The following is a 12,879-nucleotide window of genomic DNA, read 5'->3' as shown; positions in this document are numbered from 1 at the left end:
GATGTCCAATCTCTCCAAAGGAATGTGGTGATCGATCGTATCAGAAGCAGCACTAAGGTCTAGGAGCACGAGGACAGATGCAGAGCCTTGGTCTGACGCCATTAAAAGGTCATTTACCACCTTCACGAGTGCCGTCTCAGTGCTATGATGGGGTCTAAAACCAGACTGAATGGTTTCGTATACATTGTTTGTCTTCAGGAAGGCTGCGCAACAGCTTTTTCTCAGATTTTTGAGATGGATGCGAGATTCAATATACGCTGTTTTATTTATTTGTTTAATTTTTTTTATTCATATTTTTATATATATATATATATTTTTTTTTCTGGGTCAAGGTTTGGCTTTATCAATACAGGCTTTATTACTGTCACTTGTAGTGAGTTTGGTACCCATCCGGTGGATAGGGAGCAGTTTATTATATTCATCATAGGAGGGCCAAGCACGGGAAGCAGCTCTTTCAGTAGTTTAGTTGTGTCAAGAGATATAGGGTTGAAGAACTTGAATGTCTTCCTTGATCCTAGGTCCTGGCAGTGTTGTGCAGACTCAGGACAACTGAGCTTTGGAGAAATTCGCAGCTTTAAAGAGGAGTCCGTAATTTGCTTTCTAATGATCATGTTCTTTTCGTCAAAGAAGTTCATGAATTTATCACTGCTGAAGTGAAAGCCATCCTCTCTTGGGGAATGCTGCTTTTTAGTTAGCTATAGTATCAAAGTTACATTTTGGATTATTCTTATTCTCCTCAATTAAGTTGGAAAAATATGATGATCGAGCAGCAGTGAGGGCTCTTCAAAACTGCACGGTACTGTCTTTCCAAGCTAGTCGGAAGACTTCCAGTTTGGTGTAGCGCCATTTCCGTTCCAATTTTCTGGAAGCTTGCTTCAGGGCTCAGGTATTTTCTGTATACCAGGGAGCTAGTTTCTTGTGTCAAATGTTTTTAGGGGTTCGACTGCATCTAGGGTATTACGCAAGGTTGATTTTAGTTCCTCATTTAGGTGGTTAACCGATTTTTGTACTCTGACGTCCTTGGGTAGGTGGAAGGAGTTTGGAAGGGCATCTAGGAATCTTTGGGTTGTCCAAGAATTTATAGTACAGCTTTTGATGGTCCTTGGTTGGGGTCTGAGCAGATTATTTGTTGTCATTGCAAACATAATAAAATGGTGGTCCGATAGTTGAGGATTATGAGAAAAAACATTAAGATCCACAATATTTATTCCACAGGAAAAAAATAGGTCCAGAGAAGGACCGTGGCAGTGAGTAGGTCCGGAGACATGTTGGACAAAACCCACTGAGTCGATGATGGCTCCAAGAGCCTTTTGGAATGGGTCTGTGGACTTTTCCATGTGAATATTAAAGTCACCAAAAATTTGAATATGATCTGCCATGACTACAAGGTCCGATAGGAACTCAGCGAGGAGTGCTGTATACAGCCCAGGAGGCCTATAAACAGTAGCTGTAAAAAGTGATTGAGTAGGCTTCGTAGATTTCATGACTAGAAGCTCAAAAGATGAAAATGCAGTCTTTGTTTTGTAAATTGAAATTTGCTATCCTGAATGTTAGCAACACCTCCGCCTTTGCGGGATGCCCGAGGGATATGGTCACTGGTGTAACCAGGCGGTGAGGCCTCATTTAACACAGTAAATTCATCAGGTTTAAGCCATGTTTCAGTCAGGCCAATCACATCAAGATTATGTTCAGTGATTAGTTCACTGACTTTAACTGCCTTGGAGGTGAAGAATCTAACATTTAAGTAGCCCTATTTTGAGATGTGAGATTTCACAATCTCTTTCCATAATGACAGGAATGGAGGAGGTCTTTATTCCAGTGAGATTGCTAAGGCGAAAACCGCCATGTTTAGTTTTGCCCAAGTTGGCCCAACCTAGATCGAGGCACAGACACAGTCTCAATGGGGATAGCTGAACTGACTACGCTGACTATGCTAGTGGCAGACTCCACTAAGCTGGCAGGGTGGCTATCAGCCTGCTGCCTGGCCTGCACCCTATCTCATTGTGGAGCTAGAGGAGTTTGAGCCCTGTCTATGTTCATAGATAAGATGAGAGCAGAGCTAATGGTGGGAGGCTTCGGTGTCTCAGACTCCATAACGGGTGGAGGAGAGACCAGAGAGGACTGACTCGTTGCTTAATGGGGAGAACCGGTTGAAAGTTTCTGTCGGCTGAATGAGCGACACCGGTTGAGCATTCCTACAGCAGTTCCTTCCAGAAGCCATGAGACAATTATCCAGCTGCGGGGACTGTGCGAGGGGATTTATACTACTATCTGTACTTATTGGTGGCACAGACGCTGTTTCATCCTTTCCTACACTTAAATTACCCTTGTCTAACGATTGCGTCTGAAGCTGGGCTTGCAACACGGCTATCCTCGCCATAAGGTGATCGTTCTCCTGTATATTGTAAGAAGCTTCGGCTGGTGGAGGTCTTGTAGAACCATGTCCAGATAAATCGTCCGCAGTGAAAAAGTTTAATGAAAAAAGTTGAGCGAGGCGAAAAATATAAAACGGTAATTAAAAAGAAAAAAACAAAGTTGGCAGGTAGTAAAGAAAAGTTAGCAACAAACCACACAGGAGTTGTGACCGGAAATTACGATAATGTATTGGAAGGAACAATAAGACTCCTGAACATCTAATCAAATGGCTACCCAGAACATCTCTTAATAATACTTTTTATATGCACAACTGTCACCACCTTCTAGACAACCATCACACCCGAGTCATCCTTGTCTCACATCAGATCTCATATTCAGACCGACTCAAGGGTTCAGGCTAAACAAATGTTGTGGAACAAAGAGATTTAATTGTCTTCCCTCCCCCCTACCTCGCTCCACCTGAGTCATCTCACCCCTGTAGGAGCCCTGGGGCCTTTAGTACTTTAGTTCCCCATTCCAATGCCGACCACTCGGATTAATGGCTGTTTTGGCAACAAATGAGATCATGGCTAATTTGGCTGTGCTGATGTTTGCTGCTGAATGCTACATGGTTCCATTGTGGCTGGTGTCGTGGCTGGCTGCTTCCAGCTCAGGCTGGTAATTGAGCAGCTGTTTAGTGACACCGGTCGTGAACCGTGCAGTGGTAGGGAAGTTAGAGGAGGAACCTCAACCTGTCATTGGATAGAAGAAGAATGTGGATTTTCTGCATTTTGAATGTTTAAGTGTATAATCCTATGGTTTGACGCACCATTTACCCTGAGATGGCTTTAGTTAAGATGTTAGCCAAGTTGTGTTTTGGGTGACGGTGTTAGCTGAGTAGAAGGCTAGGCAGACCCAGGGGCTGTAAAGGCCTGTTCTGGACTTGGCTCTGAGTTTCCTCAAAGCTGTGTCAGGATCAATAGAACCTAGAATAGAACAAGTTAGAATCTGGTTGCGCCGTTATAATCTGAGGGTGCCATTAGCATCAAATGTCTGGTGTGTTTACTGTAATCATGTGTAATAGAGGAGGTCTTAGCGGTGCACTGGCAGTGCTCCTTGGTGGGTAACCAAAGCCTCACCCTGGCTGACCAAAACACTCGCAAAGATCAAAACAAGCAGCCTGTAAAAGTCCAAAGGAAAGCTGTCATGAATGGGTACTAGGATGGATGAAGGGACATGGATAATGGTATGGATATCAAACCATTTTAAGGAGCACTTGAGATGGACAATGGGATGTCACCTTTTCAGTAACTAGTACCCTAGACCCACTCCAATTCGCATACCGCCAGATCTACAGATGACTCAATCTCAACCACACTTCACACTGCCCTTTCCCACCTGGACAAAAGGAACACCTATGTGAGAATGCTGTTCATTGACTACAGCTCAGCGTTCAACACCATAGTGCCCACGAAGCTCATCAGGTGGTAAGGGTAGACAACAACACGTCTGCCACGCTGATCCTCAACACTGGGTCCCCTCAGGGGTGTGTACTTAGTCCCCTCCTGTACTCCCTGTTCACTGTGTGGCCAACACGACTCCAACGCCATCATTAAGTTTGCTGACGACACAGCAGTGGTAGTCTTGATCACCGACAACGATGAGACAGCCTATAGGGAGGAGGTCAGAGACCTGGCAGTGTGGTGCCAGGACAACAACCTCTCTCTCAATGTGAGCAAGACAAAAGAGCTGATCTTGGACTACAGGAAAAGGTGGGCCGAACAGGCCCCCATTAACATCGACGGGGCTGTAGTGGAGCGGTGTCCACATCACCAACGAACTATCATGGTCCAAAACACACCAAGACAATCGTGAAGAGGGCACGACAACACTTTTTCCCCCTCAGGAGACTGAAAAGATTTGGCATTGGTCCCCAGATCCTCAAAACGTTCTACAGCTGCACCATCGAGAGCATCCTGACCGGTTGCATTACCGCCTGGTTGCCGGTATGGCAACTGCTTGGCATCTGACCGTAAGGGTAGTGGGTAATTACCTAGACTTCTGCATAAATTGATCATAAAATTTGATCGTATCTTCATCTTGTGTGGCCCACCACTTCGCGGCTGAGCCGTTGTTGCTCCTAGATGTTTCCACTTCACAATAACAGCACTTACAGTTGACCGTGGCAGCTCTAGTAGGGCAGAAATTTGACCAACTGACTTGCTGGAAAGGTGGCATCCTAATGACGATGCCACGTTGAAAGTCACTGAGCTCTTTAGTAAGGCCATTCTACTGCCAATTTTTGTCTATGGCTGTGTGCTTGATTTTATACACCTGTCAGCAACTGTGGGCTGTAGCTGAAATAGCAGGATCCACTAATTTGAAGGCGTGTCCACATACTTTTGGCCTTGTAGTGTACATGCTGTTATCAGTGTGGTGGAGAAAATTGGCATTGCTCTACCTTGCAGTCATTTCCCACTAAACTGTTTAATGGAGGTCTTATCACATGGGAAAGAGTATAGTGGATGATAGCAGGCCATGGTGGCCAGGACGTTTTTATGTGATTTGACCCGTCGTAATCTGATGCAATTTAAACTGAATATATTGTATGTTATGTTTTATCTTCTCAACGGAAGGTGAAATGAACCTAGTTACTCATGTCTTTATTTTTATTTATTTGTATTTATTTAACCTTTATTTAACTAGGCCAGTCGGTTAAGAACACATTCTTATTTACAATGACGGCCTACACCGGCCAAACCTGGACGACGCTGGGCCAATTGTATGCCACCCTATGGGACTCCCACGGTTGGTTGTGATACTGCCTGGAATCGAACCAGGGTGTCTGTAGTGACGTCTCTAGCACTGAGATGCAGTGCCTTAGACCGCCATGCCACTCGGGAGCCCTATTGTCCACCAATACAAAAGTATTCTGTGTGTGTGTGTGTGTGTGTGTGTGGTGTGTGTTTCAGGAATGAGAAAATGTGAGAAATGCATTCATCAGAAAATAGACAAATTGAAATGACGCTGAATGTTGATCAGATCACCTTTTTATTTTTACATGTACTTAGTTATATGGTGTTACTAGCGATAGACATCTGGAGACAGAATATATATATTATATAAAAAATGGATCCGAATTTTTGTCGCAATCCAAAAGTTAACAAACAATCCATTAAACACATGAATAGCAACCAAACACTGTGGCTGATCTCTTTCTCTCTCTGGCTGTCTGTCTCTCTTTCGCTCTCTCTGTCTCTCTCTGTGTCTCTGTCACCCTCAATTTCAATTTAAGGGGCTTTATTTGCATGGGAAACATATGTTTACATTGCTAAAGCTAGTGAAATAAACAATAAAAGATTTACAATAAACATTACACTCAAAGTTCCTAAAGAATAAAAACATGTCAAATGTCATATCATGGCTATATACAGTGTTGTAATGATGTGCATATCAAGTACAAAAGGGAAAATCAATAAACATAAATAGGTTGTTTTTATGATGGTGTTTGTTCTTTACTGGTTGCGATTGTGGCAACAGGTCACACATCTTGCTGCTGTGATTGCGCACTGTGGTATTTCATCCAATAGATATGGGAGTTTATCAAAATTGGATTTGTTTTTGAATTTGTGGGTCTGTGGAATCTGAGGGAAATATGTGTCTCTAATATGGTCATACATTTGGCAGGAAGTTAGGAAGCGCAGCTCAGTTTCCACCTTTTTTTGTGGGCAGTGTGCACATAGCCTGTCTTCTCTTGAGAGCCAGGTCTTCCTTTGGCTGCCTTTCTCAATAGCAAGGCTATGCTCACTGAGTCTGTACATAGTCAAAGCATTCCTTAATTTTGGGTCAGTCACAGTGGTCAGGTATTCTGTATTCTGAGATTTACTGTCAGGGCCCAGGTCTGACAGAATCTGTACAGAAGATCTAGGTGCTGCTGTTGGCCCTACTTAGTTTGGGACAGAAGCACCAGATCATCAGCAAACAGTATACATTTGACTTCAGATTCTAGTAGGGTGAGGCCAGGTACTGCAGACTGTTCAAGTGCCCTCGCCAATTCGTTGATATATATGTTGAAGAGGGTGGGGCTTAAGCTACATCCCTGTCTCACCCTCCGGCCCTGTGGAAAGAAAGCTGTGTTGACAATTTTAACCACACACCTGTTTGTGTACATAGATTTTAGAATGTCATGTTTTTCCCCCAAAACCACTATCCATTCATTTGAAAAGCAGTCCCTCATGCCAAATTGAGGCATCCCGCTTTTTTGAAATCAGCAAAACAAGAGAAGACATTTTGCCTTTCTTTTGGTTTGATTGTTTGTCAATTAGTGTGTGTAGGGTGAATATGCGGTCTATCGTACGGTAATTTGGTAAGAAGCCAATATGACATTTGCACAGTACATTGTTTTCACTGAGGAAATGTACAAGTCTGCTGTTAATGATAATGCAGAGGATTTTCCCAAGGTTGCTGTCTCTCTGTCTCTCTCTCTCTCTCTCGCTGACTCTGTCTCGCTGTCTCTCATCTGCTGACTTTTCTTTTCTTCAATTCTCTGGAGAGTCATAAAAGAAGATGCATGCTGACAGGCTCTTATCTCTGTCTGCCAGCGCAATAAAACAGTTAAATAACCAGAGTAGGGTGTGTGCGTAGTTCATGTCTACTTCCATGTCTGTGTGTGTGGAGCTGTCGCTACTCACTTTCAAATGTTTCGTGGAGCACCAACTAAAAGCAAATAAGTTCAATAGACAGTAGGATTTTATCCTTCTGAAGCTGTCAGAAAACTGGCAGAATTTTTCTGTGTTGTATATTAGTTGAGTCTTTGGAACCACCAGGTTGCATAATGAACAGAAACACTGGGTCTGGATCTCTCAAATCAAGCCTTAGTCCAACAGCTGGACAGTGGCCATGACATGGCTCCGCCTCCCACTGTCTGCTCGCTAAAATCAGTGTTGTTGGCGAAGCCGCGGATTGACGTTCATTGTGCGAACATTCTTCTTATTCCTGGGAGTTTACGGGCGAACCTGCTGATTTTACATGGATGTTGACTTGGCAGCTTGTTGCCTCAGCAACCGTCTGTCACCATATGATTAAAAGTCTCTGGACTGATCTCATTCACTGTTTGTTGTAAACGAACCATCCACAGTACAGTAACAATATGATTGGTTCAGATCTCTGAAATCCAATAAAAATCCCTTGGAAGGATTCACCTTGATGATGATGATGCATCCAACAGAAGGCTCTAAATATCACTGTACTAAATGAACAATCTTCACGTGTTTGTGACAGGTGTGAAGGCACAAAGCTGTGGCATGAATCAATGTGGGCGGGGAGTGTCAAGCTACTACCTGTGAACAGGTAAGGTCTTGTTTCTAATAAAGACAACAGTAATGTTTTCACCCGAATAACTGGAAGCCTCTTGCATTGTATGAATGTTTGCTTGAGCCAAAAAAACATATTCTACTGGTGTTATGTACTGAATATTGCGGTCTGTGAGAGAGTATAAGTATATGCTTGTATATGTCTGTGTTTATCTGTCTGTGTGTGAGTTAGTGTTGCACGGTATACTAATATTCATTCATAAAAACAGTCAGTGATCTGAGACAGACATGAGTCCATGGGTTCAAATCCAGCTTGATTACAAACCATTACAAATACACACCCCCATCCCCCCCATCAGTCAGAGATATTTGTCCCCGAGTGGAATAAAAGCTACAGTGGAATATGAAAGTTTTTTAGTGTAGGTGTATTTGTCCCGTTTGTGTGGGTGTGTGTTCATGCATTCACATGTCTGTGTGGGTGCATGCGTTTGTCCCGTGTGAAAGCCAGTGGGCAGAATATGAATTGCCCTCCTCTCTCTCACTGTTTCATAACTTTAAGTCCTTATGGACCAGATCCAGTGCTCTTCATATTAAACCATTAGGTATTTTCCACAACATACATTTTATGTTCCCATTACATAAAGTATGTATAGGGATTGTTTTATATCAAGTGTTTTTCTTTTTTCTTCTTAACACCAATACTTTTTTTGTGGAATGGAGTTTTTTTTTTTTACCAAAGAATGGAGTTGCTTGAGAATGTGACACCCTGCATTCGGAAAGTATTCAGACCCCTTGACTTTTTCCACGTTTTGTTAAGTTACAGCATTATTTTCTAAAGTTGATAAAACAAATCATCAATCATCAATCTAAGCCCCATAATGACAAAGCAAAAACAGGTTTTATTTTTTGGATTGGAGTCCACCTGTGGTAAATTAAATTGAATGCACATGATTTGGAAAGGCACACACCTGTCTATATAAGGTCCCACAGTTGACAATGCATGTCAGAGCAAAAACCAAGCCATGAGATTGAAGGAATTATCCATAGAGCTCCGAGACATGATTATGTCAAGGAACAGATCTGGTGAAGGATACCAAAAATGTCTGCAGCATTGAAGGTCCCCAAGAACACAGTGGCCTCCATCATTCTTAAATCGAAGAAGTTTAGAACCACCAAGACTACTACTGTCGAGCTGGCCGCCTGGCCAAACTGATCAATCGGGGGAGAAGGGCCTTGGTCAGGGAGGTTACCAGGAACCTGATGGTCACTCTTACAGACCTCCAGAGTTCCTCTGTGGAGATGGGAGAACCTTCCAGAAGGACAACCATCTCTGCAGCACTCCACCAATCAGGCCTGTATAGTAGTGGCCAGACAGAAGCCACTCCTCAGTAAAAGGCACATGACAGCCCGCTTGGAGTCTTTTTTTTTCTCAGACCATAAACAAGATTCTCTGGTCTGATGAAACCAAGATTGGTCAGGAGGAAACCAGGCACCATCCCTACGGTGAAGCATGGTTGTGGCCGCATCATCCTGTGGGGATGTTTTTCAGCGGCAGGGACTGGGAGACTAGTGAGGATCGAGGGAAAGATGAACGGAGTGAAGTACAGAGAGATCCTTGATGAAAACCTGCTCAGGACCTCAGACTGGGGCAGAAGTTCACCTCCCAACTGGACAACGACCCTAAGCACACAGCCAAGACAACGCAGGAGTGGCTTCAGGACAAGTGTCAATGTCCTTGAGGGGCCCAGCCAGAGCCCAGGCTTGAACCCGATCAAACATCTCTGGAGAGACCTGAAAATAGCTGTGCAGGGACACTACCCTTCCAACCTGACAGAGCTTGAGAGGATCTGCAGAGCAGAATGGGAGAAACTCCCCAAATACAGGTGTGCCAAGCTTGTAGCGTCATACCCAAGAAGACTTGAGGCTATAATCTCTGCCAAAGGATCTTCAACAAAGTACTGAGTAAAGGGTCTGAATACTTATGTAAATTTGATATTTATTTGAAAAAACTTGCAAAAATGTCTAAACCTGTTTTTGCTTCGTCATTATGGATTATTATGTGTAGATTGATGAGATATAAAACATTTAAAACATCTATTTTAGAATAAGTCTGTAACAAAATGTGTAAAAAGTCAAGGGGTCTGAATACTTTACGAATGCACTGTATGTCAGTATGATATAACAGCATACTCGTAGTATACAGTTGCGTTTTGCTAGTTGTATGACATTTACAGAGTTGTGCTTTCTCTTGTCTGTCACAGACAAGACATGAGGCCTTGTCCAGGTCACAGCTTGGAGGTAGCAGCCTTATTTTATAAAAGCTTGGCCTCATGAGGCTTACATCATCTAACTAGCTGCGTTCAAACAGCCCTCTGCTTTTCTTACATCTGTTTTTATTTGCATTTGTTGTGAAGATGCTTTGTTGTTAAGGTCAGACTGAATGCATTATGAAGTACACACACACACACACACATACACACACCTGGCTGCCATATCTCCTGAGTTTATCTACATGTCTGTATTGTGTGTCTGTATAATAGCCTGGGTTTTGGAGCAATAACACAAAAAATAAATCTATAACTAGTGTTATTGGGGGATCATGGCTTCCATCAAAGTCTCTCCAGGAAGTCAAGGGGTTAATGTGATGTCCTGAAAGGGGATTAGCCCGTATGCCACATCTTTTAGGTCAAAGGTCACCACAGAGTTCAATCTGACACATCTCGTTGTAGTTGCCAGAGCTGTGAACGGAGCTTTCGGAGCACACTACAGCTGCAATGGTCCAACATCTTCATCTTGAGATGTCTATCAATAAAGAAGACATTCTTGAGAACATTGAGTGCTCACTGCAGATGCATCCAGCCATCTTAGTATCAATTACTTTTCATACACACTGAGAAGAGGAAAGCTTGAAAACATTAAAGGTTGTGTCTGATCATTGTGAAATATCTTAATATATTAATGATAAAGAGAAGTGCTTTATTGTTTTGTGAAATCATTTTTCCCCCAAGGTTCATAAAAACGTCAGCAAAGCTTGTCAGAACTGTCCTCGGCTTGATGAGAGCTTTACTGAGAGAGTTACTGTAAAAAGGCTTTTCTGGTTGAGTTGTGAGTCATAACTGAGATGTTGGATAGATATTGACTTGTTTACCATTCTATAAGTGCATATAAATAGGAATGATTTGTGGCCTTGCATGGAGAACGGGTCTTTATTTAGGATAAATGATGAAAGCCTAGACATTTTTATCACAGGGAAATATATGAGCTATAGCCTACCAGTCAAACACCTGCACAGAGAGTAGCTATAATTAGGGCTGGGCAATTATGGTCAAAATATCATATCACATAATGTTTTTTAGTTTTTTTTACGGTATTTCATGGTATTTGATGTTTCTGAATAATAAAAAGTTCAACATTTGCTTTATGGGTAGTGAGTGCGTGATAATTCTAAGTGGTTTTAATGGGATTTCTCCATTCTAATTTGCTTTATACTGCTCAACCAAACTTCATCCAAAACTACAAAGAGGACAAAACGTACAGTGACGTAGTCCTATTTGTAAAACATTACATAGGAATCCAAATCCTACTTTGTAGCCTCTAACTCTGCTACTTAACCAATGGTTTCCAGTTGAAGAGTTGTTAGTTCACTTCCAGCATTTTAATCAATTTCTTCATTTCCTGCACTAATTTGTTATAATTTACACACAGTGACACTTTGTTTTTGTCTTAGTGTGCCCATATTTCATCCCCAAAAACGTTTTCCTTGACATAATTATTCTCCTCTTTGACTGTGCATTTATGGCTTCAATCGCAGTTCTTATTAAGGGTAGTTGGCCGATTTCCAGAGGTCTCTATTTGGCAAGCTTGCTCTCCCGAAGTTGTTGACTTGTTATGTTTAGTAGTTGTGATTGCAAGTTAGCTAGCAGTTTCTTACTGCCGATAAAACATTACAATACCTTTAGGAAAGGTAAATTCAAAATCCAAACCAGTCCTTGAATGAATAAATATATAGTGTTTTACGGTCTACCGTCCAGCTCTAGCTATAATGCATGTAGTTATGATGGAACCTAAAGACTGTAAAATGTACTGGTTCATCTCCTGTCTTTGACATGGTGATCTATGGAAAAGATACAAGATATATGATGTGGATCCTCATAAACATGTGTTACAGCAGGGTAAAGATCAGGTGGAAGAGGATAGCTTTGTACTCTACAACACCTATACAGTTGAATGAGGGTTCACTCCGTAAATAACCCCTAGAGAGGGAGTCATTGTTCAGAAGAAGAGAGAACAGGAAGTCGGAGCACAGAGAACCTGGAGTCTGTGTAGTCTAAAAGGTACTTTTAACAGTCATAGGTTAAGCGAGGACTGGTCATCTCACAATTGATTGTGTGAACAGTTGTTTAATCAGTTTGTCTCTGTTTAGAGAAAGTGCTGGGCTATATTTAGAATCACATGCAGATGTGCAGTAAAGCGGTATGTGATGTCACCTCGTGACCTTTGACATGTGGGGTAGGAATGGCTCACTTCATGACCTCTAACCTTCAGCATTTGACATTGTCGCTAGGACCCTCACTTAACTGGACCACATAGATGAGAGGGTTTCCACAGTCTCACACGGTCTCCTCTTGTTTCTGTTTATCCACTGTTTTTATGGATAATCTACGTTCATTTTTCAACTTTCCCCTTTAAAGTGACAAGCTTTTAGGTACAGATAGCAGCAGTTTAAAGGCAGTGCTTTGTCATTAAAGAAGCAATCTGGCACAAAATCTGTCAATTCCCCCCCCCCCCTCTTTTTTTATCTGTTCCGTCTCTGGATGATCTTGGTGCATGTGGGGTGTCTGGGCTATACCCTGCCCACCCACGTGGCCCTCCGGGCGGGGAGAATCTGAGGCTATTGTCTCCCCTCTGGATCTCTGAGCATTCTCCATGTAAACAGCCTCCCTACAGGGCCAGAGACATGGAAAACTGACTGTTATTATTACAGCAGATGACAGACATTCACCTCTGAAGAACTTCACATTTAGATTGCTCTCTCACTGTAATTTATCTCTTTCTCCTCCCTTTGTCTTTCTCGTACCATGTTCAATTATTGGAGGATTATGAATAACTTTTCAGCAGTGGAAAAAGCTAGTCATGGCCAAAACCGAGTCATCGCCATTTAACGAGAGTGCAGCCTGAGAAGACAGGGAAAGGTGTACCGGTCGCTCTCGGT

General features: G+C 42.5%; 1 protein-coding gene across 9 annotated transcripts in view; it reads left to right on the top strand.

Moving 5' to 3' along the window:
- The window catches only part of LOC115156125 (myocardin), a 191,963-nt gene that overhangs the window by 22,840 nt on the left and 156,244 nt on the right, over positions 1-12,879 (top strand). For 8 of the 9 annotated variants that reach the window (XM_029703493.1, XM_029703467.1, XM_029703452.1 and 5 more), the window contains one exon: positions 7,636-7,704. The exons of the other annotated variant lie outside the window; for it this stretch is intronic. The gene's annotated coding sequence lies outside the window, so the exon portion shown is untranslated. The remainder of the gene's footprint in view (positions 1-7,635; positions 7,705-12,879) is intronic. 9 annotated transcript variants of the gene reach the window in all.

The sequence above is a fragment of the Salmo trutta genome, chromosome 2 (assembly GCF_901001165.1).
Source record: "Salmo trutta chromosome 2, fSalTru1.1, whole genome shotgun sequence".
Taxonomy (NCBI): Eukaryota; Metazoa; Chordata; class Actinopteri; order Salmoniformes; family Salmonidae; genus Salmo; species Salmo trutta.
This window is presented reverse-complemented; position numbering and strand designations above follow the sequence as displayed.